The sequence below is a fragment of the Palaemon carinicauda genome, chromosome 43 (assembly GCF_036898095.1).
Source record: "Palaemon carinicauda isolate YSFRI2023 chromosome 43, ASM3689809v2, whole genome shotgun sequence".
NCBI lineage: Eukaryota > Metazoa > Arthropoda > Malacostraca > Decapoda > Palaemonidae > Palaemon > Palaemon carinicauda.
The window spans coordinates 3,899,762-3,915,021 of NC_090767.1; positions in this window are offsets into that span (position 1 = coordinate 3,899,762).

Genomic DNA, 15,260 nt, shown 5'->3' on the forward strand with positions numbered 1-15,260 from the left:
GCTTGAAATAAGTTTTCAAGCATGAAATAAGCTTTTGAGCTTGAAATAAGCTTTTGAGCTTAAAAAAAGCTTTTAGGATTGAATTAAGCTTTTGAGCTTGATATAAGCTTTTAGGCTTGAAATGAGCTTTTAAGCTTGAAATAAGCTTTGAGGATTGAAATAAGCTTTTAGGCTTGAAATAAGTTTTTAAGCTTGGAATAAGCTTTTGAGCTTGAAATAAGCTTTTAAGCTTGAAATAAGCTTTTAGGTTTGAATAAGATTTTGAGCTTGAAATAAGCTTTTAGGCTTGAAATAAGCTTTTGAGCTGGAAATAAGCTTTTAGGCTTGAAATAAGTTTTTAGGCTTGGAACAAGCTTTTAGGCTTGAAATAAGCTTTTAGGCTTGAAATAAGCTTTTAAGCTTGAAATAAGGTTTGAGGCTTGAAATAAGCTTTTAGGCTTGAAATAAGTTTTTAAGCTTGAAATAAGCTTTTGAGCTTGAAATAAGCTTTTGAGCTTGAAAAAAGCTTATAGGATTGAATTAAGCTTTTGATTTTGAAATAAGATTTTAGGCTTGAAATGAGCTTTTAAGCTTGAAATAAGCTTTGAGGCTTGAAATAAGCTTTTAAGCTTGAAATAAGCTTTTAAGCTTGAAATAAGCTTATGAGCTTGAAATAAGCTTTTAATCTTGAAATAAGCTTTTAGGTTTGAAATAAGCTTTTGAGCTTGAAATAAGCTTTTAGGCTTGAAATAAGCTTTTGAGCTGGAAATAAGCTTTTAGGCTGGAAATAAGCCTTTAAGCTTGAAATAAGCTTTTATGCTTGAAATAAGGTTTTGAGCTTGAAATAAGCTTTGAGGCTTGAAATAAGCTTTTAAGCTTTAAATAAGTTTTTAAGCTTGATATAAGCTTTTGAGCTTGAAATAAGCTTTTGAGCTAGAGAAAAGCTTTTAGGCTTGAAATAAGCTTTTGAGCTTGAAATAAGCTTTTAGGCTTGAAATATGCTTTTGAGCTTGAAATAAGCTTTTAAGCTTTAAATGAGCCATTGGGCTTGAAATGAGCTTTTAGGCTTTAAATAAGCTTTTAAGCTTGAAATAAGCTTTCGGGCTTGATATAAGCTTTTGAGCTTGAAATAAGCTTTTGAGCTAGAGAAAAGCTTTTAGGCTTGAAATAAGCTTTTGAGACTTGAAATGAGCTTTTGGGCTTGAAATAAGCTTTCAGGCTTGAAATGAGCTTGTAAGCTTAAAATAAGCTTTTCGGCTTGAAATGAGCTTTTAAGCTTGAAATAAGTTTTGACAATTGAAATAAGCTCTTAAGCTTGAAATAAGTTTTTAAGCTTGAAATAAGCTTTTCAGAATGAGATAAACTTTTGAGCTTGAAAAAAGCTTTTAGGCTTGAAATAAGCTTTTGAGCTTGCAATAAGCTTTTAGGCTTGAAATGAGCTTTTGAGCTTGAAATAAGCTTTTAAGCTTGAAATGAGCCTTAGGGCTTGAAATGAGCTTTTAGGCTTGAAATAAGCTTTTGAGATTGAAATAAGCTTTTGGGCTTGAAATAAGCTTTTGAGCTTGAAATAAGCTTCTAAGCTTGATATAAGCTTTTAGACTTGAAATAAGCTTTTGGGCTCGAAATAAGCTTTTAGGCTTGAAATGAGCTTTTGAGCTTGAAATAAGCTTTTAGGCTTGGAATGAGCTTTTAAGCTTGAAATGAGCTTTTAGGCCTGAAGTGAGCTTTCAAGCTTGAAATAAGCTTTTAGGCTTGAAATAAGTTTTTAAGCTTGAAATAAGCTTTCAGGCTTGAAATGAGCTTTTAAGCTTGAGATGAGCTTTTAGGCTCTAAATGAGCTTTTAAGCTTGAAATGAGCTTTTAGGCTTGAAATGGGCTTTCGGGCTTTAAATGAACTTTCACGCTTGAAATAAGCTTTCAGGCTTGAAATAAGCTTTAAGGCTTGAAATAATCTTTTGAGCTTGAAATAAGCTTTCAGGCTTGAAATAAGATTTTTAGCTTGAAATAAGCTTTTAGGCTTGAAATAATCTATTAAGCTTGAAATAAGCTTTTAGGATTGAAATAAGCTTTCAAGCTTGAAATAAGTTTTTAGGCTTGAAATAACCTTTCAGCTTGTAATAAACTTTGAGGCTTGAAATAAACTTTTGAGCTTGAAATATGCTTTTGGGCTTGAAATAAGCTTTTAAGCTTGAATTAAGCTTTTGGGCTTGAAATAAGCTTTTAAGCTTAGAATAAGCTTTTAGGCTTGAAATAAGCTTTTGATTAAAATAAGCTTTTGGGCTTGAAATAAGCTTTTGAGTTTGAAATAAGCTTGTAGGCTTGAAATAAGCTTTTGAGCTTGAAATAAGCTTTTAGGCTTAAAATAAGTTTTTAAGCTTGAAATAAGCTTTTAGGCTTGAAATAAGCTTTCAAGCTTGATATAAGCTTTTAAGCTCGAAATAAGCTTTTAGGCTTGAAATGAGTTTTTGGCTTGAAATTAACTTTTAAGTTTGAAATAAGCTTTGAGGCTTGAAATAAGTTTTCAAGCTTGAAATAAGCTTTTAGGCTTGAAATAAGCTTTTAAGCTTGAAATAAGCTTTTAGGCTATAAATAAGCTTTTGAGCTAGAAATAAGCTTTTAGGCTTGAAATGAGCTTTTAAGCTTGGATTAAGCTTTGAGGCTTGAAATAAGCTATTAGGCTTGAAATGAGGTTTTAAGCTTGAAATGAGCTTTTAGGCCTGCAATTAGCTTTTGAGCTTGAAATAAGCTTTTAGGCTTGAAATGATCTTTTAGGCTTGAAATGAGCTTTTAAGCTTGAAATGAGCTTTTAAGCTTGAAATGAGCTTTTAGGCTTAAAATAAAGTTTTAAGCTTGAAATGAGCTTTTAAGCTTGAAGTGAGTTTTTAGGCTTGAAATGAGCTTTTCGGCTTGAAATTAGCTTTTAAGCTTAAATGAGCTTTGAGGCTTGAAATGAGCTTTGAGCTTGAAATGAGCTTTTAGGCTTGAAATTAAGTTTTAAGCTTGAAATAAGCTTTTAGGCTTGAAATGAGCTTTTAGGCAAAAAATGAGGTTTTTAAGCTTGAAATGAGCTTGAAATGAGCTTTAAGGGTTGAAATGAGCTTTTAGGCTTGAAATGACCTTTCAAGCCTGAAATGAGCTTTTAGGGTTGAAATAAGCTTTTAGGCTCGAAATAAACTTTTTAAGCTTGAAATAAGCTTTTAGGATTGAAATAAGTTTTTAAGCTTGAAATAAGCTTCTAGGCTTGAAATAAGCTTTAGAGCTTTAAAAAAGCTTTTAAGATTGAATTAAGCTTTTGAGCTTGAAATAAGCTTTTAGGCTTGAAATGAGTTTTTAAGCTGGAAATAAGCTTTGAGGCTTGAAATAAGCATTTATGCTTGAAATAAGTTTTTAATCTTGAAATAAGCTTTTGAGCTTGAAATAAGCTTTTAAGCATGAAATAAGCTTTTAGGTTTGAAATAAGCTTTTGAGCTTGAAATAAGCTTTTAGGCTTGAAATAAGCTTTTGAGCTGGAAATAAGCTTCTAGGCTTGAAATAAGTTTTTAGGCTTGAAATAAGCTTTAAGGCTTGAAACAGGCTTTTAAGCTTGAAATAAGCTTTTAGGCTTGAAATAAGCTTTTAAGCTTGAAATAAGCTTTTAGGCTTGAAATGAGCTTTTAAGCTTGAAATAAGCTTTGAGGCTTGAAATAAGCTTTTAAGCTTGAAGTAAGTTTTTAAGCTTAAAATAAGCTTTTGAGCTTGAAATAGGCTTTTGAGCTCTAAAAAAGCTTTTAGGCTTGAAATAAGCTTTTGAGCTTGAAATAAGCTTTTGAGCTTAAAATAAGCTTTTGAGCTTAAAAAAAGCTTTTAGGATTGAATTAAGCTTTTGAGCTTGAAATGAGCATTTAGGGTTGAAATGAGCTTTTAAGCTTGAAATAAGATTTTAGGCTTGAAATAATATTTTAAGCTTGAAATAAGCTTCTAGGCTTGAAATAAGCTTTTAAGCTTGATATAAGTTTTTAGGCTTGAAATAACCTTTCAGCTTGTAATAAGCTTTGAGGCTCGAAATAAACCTTTGAGCTTGAAATAAGCTTTTGGGCTTGAAATAAGCTTTTAAGCTTGAAATAAGCTTTAAAGCTTGAAATAAGCTTTTAGGCTTGAATTAAGCTTTCGAGCATGAAATAAGCTTTTAGGCTTGAAATAAGCTTTTGAGCTTGAAATAAGCTTTTAGGCTTGAAATAAGCTTTTGAGCTTGAAATAAGCTTTCAGGCTTGAAATAAGTTTTTAAGCTTGAAATAAGCTTTTAGGCTTGAAATAAGCTTTTAAGTTTGAAATAAGCTTTTAAGCTTGAAATAAGCTTTTAGGCTTGAAATGAATTTTTAGGCTTGAAATTAGCTTTTAAGCTTGAAATAAGCTTTGAGGCTTGAAATAATTTTTCAATCTTGAAATAAGCTTTAAGGCTTGAAATAAGCTTTTAAGCTTGATATAAGCTTTTAGGCTTTAAATACGCTTTTGAGCTAGAAATAAGATTTTAGGCTTGAAATGAGCTTTTAAGCTTGAAATAAGCTTTGAGGCTTGAAATAAGCTATTAGGCTTGAAATGAGGTTTTAAGCTTGAAATGAGCTTTTATGCCTGCAATGAGCTTTTAAACTTGAAATAAGCTTTTAGGCTTGAAATGATCTTTTAGACTTGAAATGAGCTTTTAAGCTTGAAATGAGCTTTTAAGCTTGAAATGAGCTTTTAGGCTTGAAATAAGCATGCAGGCTTCAAATAAGGTTTTAAGCTTGAAATAACCTTTGGGCTTGAAATAAGCTTTCAAGCTTGAAATAAACTTTTAGGCTTAAAATAAGCTTTTGAGCTTGAAATAAGCTTTTAGGCTTGAAATAAGCTTTTGAGCTTGAAATATGCTTTGAGGCTTGGAATAAGCTTTCGAACTTGAAATAAGCTTTTAGACTTGGAATAAGCTTTTGAGCTTGAAATAAGCTTTTAGGCTTGAAATAAGCTTCTAGGCTTGAAATAAGCTTTTGAGCTTTAAATAAGCTTTTAGGCTTGAAATAAGTTTTTAATCTTGAAATAAGTTTTTAGGCTTGAAATAAGCTTTTAAGCTTGGAATAAGGTTTGAGGCTTGAAATAAGCTTTTAGGCTTGAAATAAGTTTTCAAGCATGAAATAAGCTTTTGAGCTTGAAATAAGCTTTTGAGCTTAAAAAAAGCTTTTAGGATTGAATTAAGCTTTTGAGCTTGATATAAGCTTTTAGGCTTGAAATGAGCTTTTAAGCTTGAAATAAGCTTTGAGGATTGAAATAAGCTTTTAGGCTTGAAATAAGTTTTTAAGCTTGGAATAAGCTTTTGAGCTTGAAATAAGCTTTTAAGCTTGAAATAAGCTTTTAGGTTTGAATAAGATTTTGAGCTTGAAATAAGCTTTTAGGCTTGAAATAAGCTTTTGAGCTGGAAATAAGCTTTTAGGCTTGAAATAAGTTTTTAGGCTTGGAACAAGCTTTTAGGCTTGAAATAAGCTTTTAGGCTTGAAATAAGCTTTTAAGCTTGAAATAAGGTTTGAGGCTTGAAATAAGCTTTTAGGCTTGAAATAAGTTTTTAAGCTTGAAATAAGCTTTTGAGCTTGAAATAAGCTTTTGAGCTTGAAAAAAGCTTATAGGATTGAATTAAGCTTTTGATTTTGAAATAAGATTTTAGGCTTGAAATGAGCTTTTAAGCTTGAAATAAGCTTTGAGGCTTGAAATAAGCTTTTAAGCTTGAAATAAGCTTTTAAGCTTGAAATAAGCTTATGAGCTTGAAATAAGCTTTTAATCTTGAAATAAGCTTTTAGGTTTGAAATAAGCTTTTGAGCTTGAAATAAGCTTTTAGGCTTGAAATAAGCTTTTGAGCTGGAAATAAGCTTTTAGGCTGGAAATAAGCCTTTAAGCTTGAAATAAGCTTTTATGCTTGAAATAAGGTTTTGAGCTTGAAATAAGCTTTGAGGCTTGAAATAAGCTTTTAAGCTTGAAATAAGTTTTTAAGCTTGATATAAGCTTTTGAGCTTGAAATAAGCTTTTGAGCTAGAGAAAAGCTTTTAGGCTTGAAATAAGCTTTAGAGCTTGAAATAAGCTTTTAGGCTTGAAATATGCTCTTGAGCTTGAAATAAGCTTTTAAGCTTTAAATGAGCCATTGGGCTTGAAATGAGCTTTTAGGCTTTAAATAAGCTTTTAAGCTTGAAATAAGCTTTTGGGCTTGATATAAGCTTTTGAGCTTGAAATAAGCTTTTGAGCTAGAGAAAAGCTTTTAGGCTTGAAATAAGCTTTCGAGACTTGAAATGAGCTTTTGGGCTTGAAATAAGCTTTCAGGCTTGAAATGAGCTTGTAAGCTTAAAATAAGCTTTTAGGCTTGAAATGAGCTTTTAAGCTTGAAATAAGTTTTGACAATTGAAATAAGCTCTTAAGCTTGAAATAAGTTTTTAAGCTTGAAATAAGCTTTTCAGAATGAGATAAACTTTTGAGCTTGAAAAAAGCTTTTAGGCTTGAAATAAGCTTTTGAGCTTGCAATAAGCTTTTAGGCTTGAAATGAGCTTTTGAGCTTGAAATAAGCTTTTAAGCTTGAAATGAGCCATAAGGCTTGAAATGAGCTTTTAGGCTTGAAATAAGCTTTTGAGATTGAAATAAGCTTTTGGGCTTGAAATAAGCTTTTGAGCTTGAAATAAGCTTCTAAGCTTGATATAAGCTTTTAGACTTGAAATAAGCTTTTGGGCTCGAAATAAGCTTTTAGGCTTGAAATGAGCTTTTGAGCTTGAAATAAGCTTTTAGGCTTGGAATGAGCTTTTTAGCTTGAAATGAGCTTTTAGGCCTGAAGTGAGCTTTCAAGCTTGAAATAAGCTTTTAGGCTTGAAATAAGTTTTTAAGCTTGAAATAAGCTTTCAGGCTTGAAATGAGCTTTTAAGCTTGAGATGAGCTTTTAGGCTCTAAATGAGCTTTTAAGCTTGAAATGAGCTTTTAGGCTTGAAATGGGCTTTCGGGCTTTAAATGAACTTTCACGCTTGAAATAAGCTTTCAGGCTTGAAATAAGCTTTAAGGCTTGAAATAATCTTTTGAGCTTGAAATAAGCTTTCAGGCTTGAAATAAGATTTTTAGCTTGAAATAAGCTTTTAGGCTTGAAATAATCTATTAAGCTTGAAATAAGCTTTTAGGATTGAAATAAGCTTTCAAGCTTGAAATAAGTTTTTAGGCTTGAAATAACCTTTCAGCTTGTAATAAACTTTGAGGCTTGAAATAAACTTTTGAGCTTGAAATATGCTTTTGGGCTTGAAATAAGCTTTTAAGCTTGAATTAAGCTTTTGGGCTTGAAATAAGCTTTTAAGCTTAGAATAAGCTTTTAGGCTTGAAATAAGCTTTTGATTAACCCTGGATAGGTACGGTCCTCGGACACCCCTTTAAGGGTATACTCGGACGCGAACGACCCCGACGCCAAAAAAAATTCTTGAAAAATCAGTTTTTGCAGTAACCTAATTTTTTCTTTTGCCAAAAAAAACTTCAATGAATGCTTAACCCTGGATAGGTACGGTGGGTCGTTTGCGACCCCGAGCGTCAAAAAAAAACAGGTTTTTCTCACGTGACTCACCCCTGTGACTGAATTTGTGGGTGATCGACCTGCAGGAGGTGTCTCCCCTACACGCTCTAGTAGTGTCCAGATGTGCATTGCTGTAGCTGTACTCCTTCCCCGATTTCTGAGACGCGTCGGGGTCGTTCGCGTCCGAGTTTACCCTTCTGAGGTAGTTTGCATAATTATCAAAGTTATTACGTATTATGAAATTGTCGTAGAATGGTGCAACTTGTATAGGTTATCAGTTGTGGAAAGTCTTGGTGGATTGTTTGGCTACCATGTGCATGTTTTTTTTTTTAGTTAAAATGTCGTTCATCACCACGAGGACCATTTTACCGCGAGTGCCCCTTTTTCATTTTTTTTCATTTTTTTGCCAAGTCATTTTTCCGTAAGATATTGCCAAATAGTGTCGTAAAACTTTTGCTTGTTTAGTGTTGGAAAGTGTGTCTAGATGATCTGGCTACCCATGCATGACTTTGTTTTTGTCAGATACGACGTAGTTATTGGTATATTGGGTATTTAACTGCGGTTACCAATTTCTGTTTTTTTTTCAATATTTGTAAAAATTACTACGTAGTAAGGAATTGCCGTATATTATTCATTTTTTTTTCATGTTTATGTGTTAGAAAGTGTGCCTTGATGGTTGGGCTAACACGTGCATGTCTTTTTTTTTATCTGAGATGTCGTATATTAGAATGTCGGGCATTTTACCGCGAGTGTCCCTTTTTAATTTTTTTTAATTTTTTTGCCAAGTCATTTTTCCGTAAGATATTGCGAAATAGTGTCGTAAAACTTTTGCTTTTTTAATGTTGGAAAGTGTGTCTAGATGATCTGGCTACCCATGCGTGATTTTGTTTTTGTCAGATACGACGTAGTTATTGGTATATTGGGTATTTAACTGCGGTTGCCAATTTCTGTTTTTTTTTCAATATTTGTAAAAATTTACTACGTAGTAAGGAATTGCCGTATATTACTGATTTTTTTTTCATGTTTATGTGTTAGAAAGTGTGCCTTGATGGTTGGGCTAACACGTGCATGTCTTTTTTTTTATCTGAGATGCCGTATATTAGAATGTTGGGCATTTTTCCGCGAGTGCCCCTTTTTATTTGTTTTGCATTTTTTTGCTTAGTCATGTTACCGTAAGGAATTGGCAAGTAGTGTCGCAAAACTTATATTTTTATAGTGTTGGAAAGTGTTTCTAGATGATCTGGCTACCCATGCCTATTTTTTTTTTAGCCAGATATGGCGTATATATAAGTATGTGTTCGATTTTCCTGTGATTGCCATTTTTTCGTTTTTTCCCATTTCTTTCAAAATTACTACGTACTAAGGAACTATCACAGAGTAATATTTCATTTATATGTTTATTTGTCGGAAAATATGCCTTGATGGTTTGCCTAGCACGTGGCTGAAATTTTTTTTTTCTGAAATGCCGTATATTAGAATGGCCATTTTTCCACGAGTGCCCCTTTTTATTTGTTTTGCATTTTTTTGCTTAGTCATGTTACCGTAAGGAATTGGCAAGTAGTGTCGCAAAACTTATATTTTTATAGTGTTGGAAAGTGTTTCTAGATGATCTGGCTACCCATGCCTATCTTTTTTTTAGCCAGATATGGCGTATATATAGGTATGTGTTCGATTTTCCGGTGATTGCCATTTTTTTGTTTTTTCCCAATTCTTTCAAAATTACTACGTACTAAGGAACTATCACAGAGTAATGATTCCTCTAGATGTTTATTTGTCGGAAAATTTTGTTTACTTTTTTTTTGATTGAATATCATCAAATTTTTTTAGCTAAAATATTGTTTTACATTTTTTTTTTCGATTTTATTTCCCTTCAAAAAAAATTTTTTGGGTCAGAATTTTTATTTTATAGTCGTAAAATAATCGACAATTATCCAGCAACCCACCATACAATTTTTATGCATATCCAATAATAATTAGATTAGTAAATAACACAGAAATTGACATACCCTTCCTACATTTCAAGTGGCAGATTAGGGAGTCTGAGTCAGTGTGGTTGGCGGCCATTTTGTGGACATATCCGAAGCGTAAGCTGCCCTATCTATATATATTCTTGTTCCTTATAGAATTTGTGATATTTTGGTATATTTTTACCTGCATAAATATCATATTATATATTAAATATATGTATTTTTTTACGAAATTTCCAAGTACTCAAAAAATTACCTTTAGATATGGCCCCTGATATAAATGTAATTTACAAAATAATGAAGATTTTTTTACATATTTCTATTTTAGGATAACATATGTTTATTCCCTAAAAAAATTAGCCACTTCCTATTTCATTTGGGTACCCAAAAAAATTCATGAAATTTGGACAATTTTTTTTGGCCAAAAAAAGTTACCCTTTTTTTCTCATTTCAGATCTTCACCTCCATGGGTCTGACTTCATCCAAAATACATCAAGATGTGTCCTAAACATTCAAGAATCAATTCCTAAAAGGATTTGTGTATATATGTATAAACTTTTTTTTTATGAATTTTTATGTCAGGTCTTTTTTTTTTTCTACTTAATTTTTTAAAATATTTATAATAAATAGTTTTTCTGCAGATGAGTAGTATTTATCTTTACAGTTGTTTTAAGCATTCATTGAAGTTTTTTTTGGCAAAAGAAAAAAGGAGGTTACTGCAAAAACTGATTTTTCAAGAATTTTTTTTGGCGTCGGGGTCGTTCGCGTCCGAGTATACCCTTAAAGGGGTGTCCGAGGACCGTACCTATCCAGGGTTAAAACAACTGTAAAGATAAATACTACTCATCTGCAGAAAAACTATTTATTATAAATATTTTAAAAAATTAAGTAGAAAAAAAAAGACCTGACATAAAAATTCATAAAAAAAAAGTTTATACATATATACACAAATCCTTTTAGGAATTGATTCTTGAATGTTTAGGACACATCTTGATGTATTTTGGATGAAGTCAGACCCATGGAGGTGAAGATCTGAAATGAGAAAAAAAGGGTAACTTTTTTTGGCCAAAAAAAATTGTCCAAATTTCCTGAATTTTTTTGGGTACCCAAATGAAATAGGAAGTGGCTAATTTTTTTAGGGAATAAACATATGTTATCCTAAAATAGAAATATGTAAAAAAATCTTCATTATTTTGTAAATTACATTTATATCAGGGGCCATATCTAAAGGTAATTTTTTGAGTACTTGGAAATTTCGTAAAAAAATACATATATTTAATATATAATATGATATTTATGCAGGTAAAAATATACCACAATATCACAAATTCTATAGGGAACAAGAATATATATAGATAGGGCAGCTTACGCTTCGGATATGTCCACAAAATGGCCGCCAACCACACTGACTCAGACTCCCTAATCTGCCACTTGAAATGTAGGAAGGGTATGTCAATTTCAAGGTGTTATTTACTAATCTAATTATTATTAGATATGCATAAAAATTGTATGGTGGGTTGCTGGATAATTGTCGATTATTTTACGACTATAAAATTAAAATTCTGACCCAAAAAATTTTTTTTGAAGGGAAATAAAATCGAAAAAAAAAATGTAAAACAATATTTTAGCTAAAAAAATTTGATGATATTCAATCAAAAAAAAAGTAAACAAAATTTTCCGACAAATAAACATCTAGAGGAATCATTACTCTGTGATAGTTCCTTAGTACGTAGTAATTTTGAAAGAATTGGGAAAAAACGAAAAAATGGCAATCACCGGAAAATCGAACACATACCTATATATACGCCATATCTGGCTAAAAAAAAGATAGGCATGGGTGGCCAGATCATCTAGAAACACTTTCCAACACTATAAAAATATAAGTTTTGCGACACTACTTGCCAATTCCTTACGGTAACATGACTAAGCAAAAAAATGCAAAACAAATAAAAAGGGGCACTCGTGGAAAAATGGCCATTCTAATATACGGCATTTCAGAAAAAAAAAATTTCAGCCACGTGCTAGGCAAACCATCAAGGCATATTTTCCGACAAATAAACATATAAATGAAATATTACTCTGTGATAGTTCCTTAGTACGTAGTAATTTTGAAAGAAATGGGAAAAAACGAAAAAATGGCAATCACAGGAAAATCGAACACATACTTATATATACGCCATATCTGGCTAAAAAAAAAATGGGCATGGGTAGCCAGATCATCTAGAAACACTTTCCAACACTATAAAAATATAAGTTTTGCGACACTACTTGCCAATTCCTTACGGTAACATGACTAAGCAAAAAAATGCAAAACAAATAAAAAGGGGCACTCGCGGAAAAATGCCCAACATTCTAATATACGGCATCTCAGATAAAAAAAAAAGACATGCACGTGTTAGCCCAACCATCAAGGCACACTTTCTAACACATAAACATGAAAAAAAAATAAATAATATACGGCAATTCCTTACTACGTAGTAAATTTTTACAAATATTGAAAAAAAAACAGAAATTGGCAACCGCAGTTAAATACCCAATATACCAATAACTACGTCGTATCTGACAAAAACAAAATCACGCATGGGTAGCCAGATCATCTAGACACACTTTCCAACATTAAAAAAGCAAAAGTTTTACGACACTATTTCGCAATATCTTACGGAAAAATGACTTGGCAAAAAAATTAAAAAAAATTAAAAAGGGACACTCGCGGTAAAATGCCCGACATTCTAATATACGACATCTCAGATAAAAAAAAAGACATGCACGTGTTAGCCCAACCATCAAGGCACACTTTCTAACACATAAACATGAAAAAAAAATGAATAATATACGGCAATTCCTTACTACGTAGTAATTTTTACAAATATTGAAAAAAAAACAGAAATTGGTAACCGCAGTTAAATACCCAATATACCAATAACTACGTCGTATCTAACAAAAACAAAGTCATGCATGGGTAGCCAGATCATCTAGACACACTTTCCAACACTAAACAAGCAAAAGTTTTACGACACTATTTGGCAATATCTTACGGAAAAATGACTTGGCAAAAAAATGAAAAAAAATGAAAAAGGGACACTCGCGGTAAAATGGTCCTCGTGGTGATGAACGACATTTTAACTAAAAAAAAAAACATGCACATGGTAGCCAAACAATCCACCAAGACTTTCCACAACTGATAACCTATACAAGTTGCACCATTCTACGACAATTTCATAATACGTAATAACTTTGATAATTATGCAAACTACCTCAGAAGGGTAAACTCGGACGCGAACGACCCCGATGCGTCTCAGAAATCGGGGAAGGAGTACAGCTACAGCAATGCACATCTGGACACTACTAGAGCGTGTAGGGGAGACACCTCCTGCAGGTCGATCACCCACAAATTCAGTCACAGGGGTGAGTCACGTGAGAAAAACCTGTTTTTTTTTGACGCTCGGGGTCGCAAACGACCCACCGTACCTATCCAGGGTTAAAATAAGCTTTTAAGTTTGAAATAAGCTTTGAGGCTTGAAATAAGTTTTCAAGCTTGAAATAAGCTTTTAGGCTTGAAATAAGCTTTTAAGCTTGAAATAAGCTTTTAGGCTATAAATAAGCTTTTGAGCTAGAAATAAGCTTTTAGGCTTGAAATGAGCTTTTAAGCTTGGATTAAGCTTTGAGGCTTGAAATAAGCTATTAGGCTTGAAATGAGGTTTTAAGCTTGAAATGAGCTTTTAGGCCTGCAATGAGCTTTTGAGCTTGAAATAAGCTTTTAGGCTTGAAATGATCTTTTAGGCTTGAAATGAGCTTTTAAGCTTGAAATGAGCTTTTAAGCTTGAAATGAGCTTTTAGGCTTAAAATAAAGTTTTAAGCTTGAAATGAGCTTTTAAGCTTGAAGTGAGTTTTTAGGCTTGAAATGAGCTTTTTGGCTTGAAATGAGCTTTTAAGCTTAAATGAGCTTTGAGGCTTGAAATGAGCTTTGAGCTTGAAATGAGCTTTTAGGCTTGAAATTAAGTTTTAAGCTTGAAATAAGCTTTTAGGCTTGAAATGAGCTTTTAGGCAAAAAATGAGGTTTTTAAGCTTGCACTGAGCATTAAGGGTTGAAATGAGCTTTTAGGCTTAAAATGAGGTTTTAGGCTTGAAATGAGCTTGAAATGAGCTTTAAGGGTTGAAATGAGCTTTTAGGCTTGAAATGACCTTTCAAGCCTGAAATGAGCTTTTAGGGTTGAAATAAGCTTTTAGGCTCGAAATAAACTTTTTAAGCTTGAAATAAGCTTTTAGGATTGAAATAAGTTTTTAAGCTTGAAATAAGCTCCTAGGCTTGAAATAAGCTTTTGAGCTTTAAAAAAGCTTTTAAGATTGAATTAAGCTTTTGAGCTTGAAATAAGCTTTTAGGCTTGAAATGAGCTTTTAAGCTTGAAATAAGCTTTGAGGCTTGAAATAAGCATTTAAGCTTGAAATAAGTTTTTAATCTTGAAATAAGCTTTTGAGCTTGAAATAAGCTTTTAAGCATGAAATAAGCTTTTAGGTTTGAAATAAGCTTTTGAGCTTGAAATAAGCTTTTAGGCTTGAAATAAGCTTTTGAGCTGGAAATAAGCTTCTAGGCTTGAAATAAGTTTTTAGGCTTGAAATAAGCTTTAAGGCTTGAAACAGGCTTTTAAGCTTGAAATAAGCTTTTAGGCTTGAAATAAGCTTTTAAGCTTGAAATAAGCTTTTAGGCTTAAAATGAGCTTTTAAGCTTGAAATAAGCTTTGAGGCTTGAAATAAGCTTTTAAGCTTGAAATAAGTTTTTAAGCTTGAAATAAGCTTTTGAGCTTGAAATAGGCTTTTGAGCTCTAAAAAAGCTTTTAGGCTTGAAATAAGCTTTTGAGCTTGAAATAAGCTTTTGAGCTTAAAATAAGCTTTTGAGCTTAAAAAAACCTTTTAGGATTGAATTAAGCTTTTGAGCTTGAAATGAGCATTTAGGGTTGAAATGAGCTTTTAAGCTTGAAATAAGCTTTGAGGCTTGAAATAAGCTTTTAAGCTTGAAATAAGTTTTCAAGCTTGAAATAAGCTTTTGAGCAGAAATAAGCTTTTAAGCTTGATATAAGCTTTTAGGTTTGATATAAGCTTTTGAGCTTGAAATAAGCTTTTAGGCCTGAAATAAGTTTTTAAGCTTGAAATAAGCTGTTAGGCTGGAAATAAGCCTTTAAGCTTGAAATAAGCTTTTATGCTTGCAGTAAGCTTTTGAGCTTGAAATAAGCTTTTAGGCTTGAAATGAGCTTTTAAGCTTGAAATAAGCTTTGAGGCTTGAAATAAGCTTTTAAGCTTGAAATAAGTTTTTAAGCTTGAAATAAGCTTTTGAGCTTGAAATAGGCTTTTGAGCTCTAAAAAAGCTTTTAGGCTTGAAATAAGCTTTTGAGCTTGAAATAAGCTTTTAGGCTTGAAATAACCTTTTAGGCTTGAAATGATCTTTTAGGCTTGAAATGAGCTTTTTAAGCTTGAAATGAACTTTTAAGCTTGAAATGAGCTTTTAGGCTTGAAATAAGCTTTTAGGCTTGAAATGAGCTTGCAGGCTTCAAATAAGCTTTTAAGCTTGAAATAACCTTTTGGGCTTGAAATAAGCTTTCAAGCTTGAAATAAGCTTTTAGGCTTAAAATAAGCTTTTAAGCTTCAAATGAGCTTATAGGCTTGAAATGAGCTTTTAATGTTGAAATGAGCTTTTAGGCTTGAAATGGGCTTTCAGGCTTTAAATGAACTTTCAAGCTTGGAATAAGCTTTTGAACTTGAAATAAGCTTTTAGGCTTGGAATAAGCTTT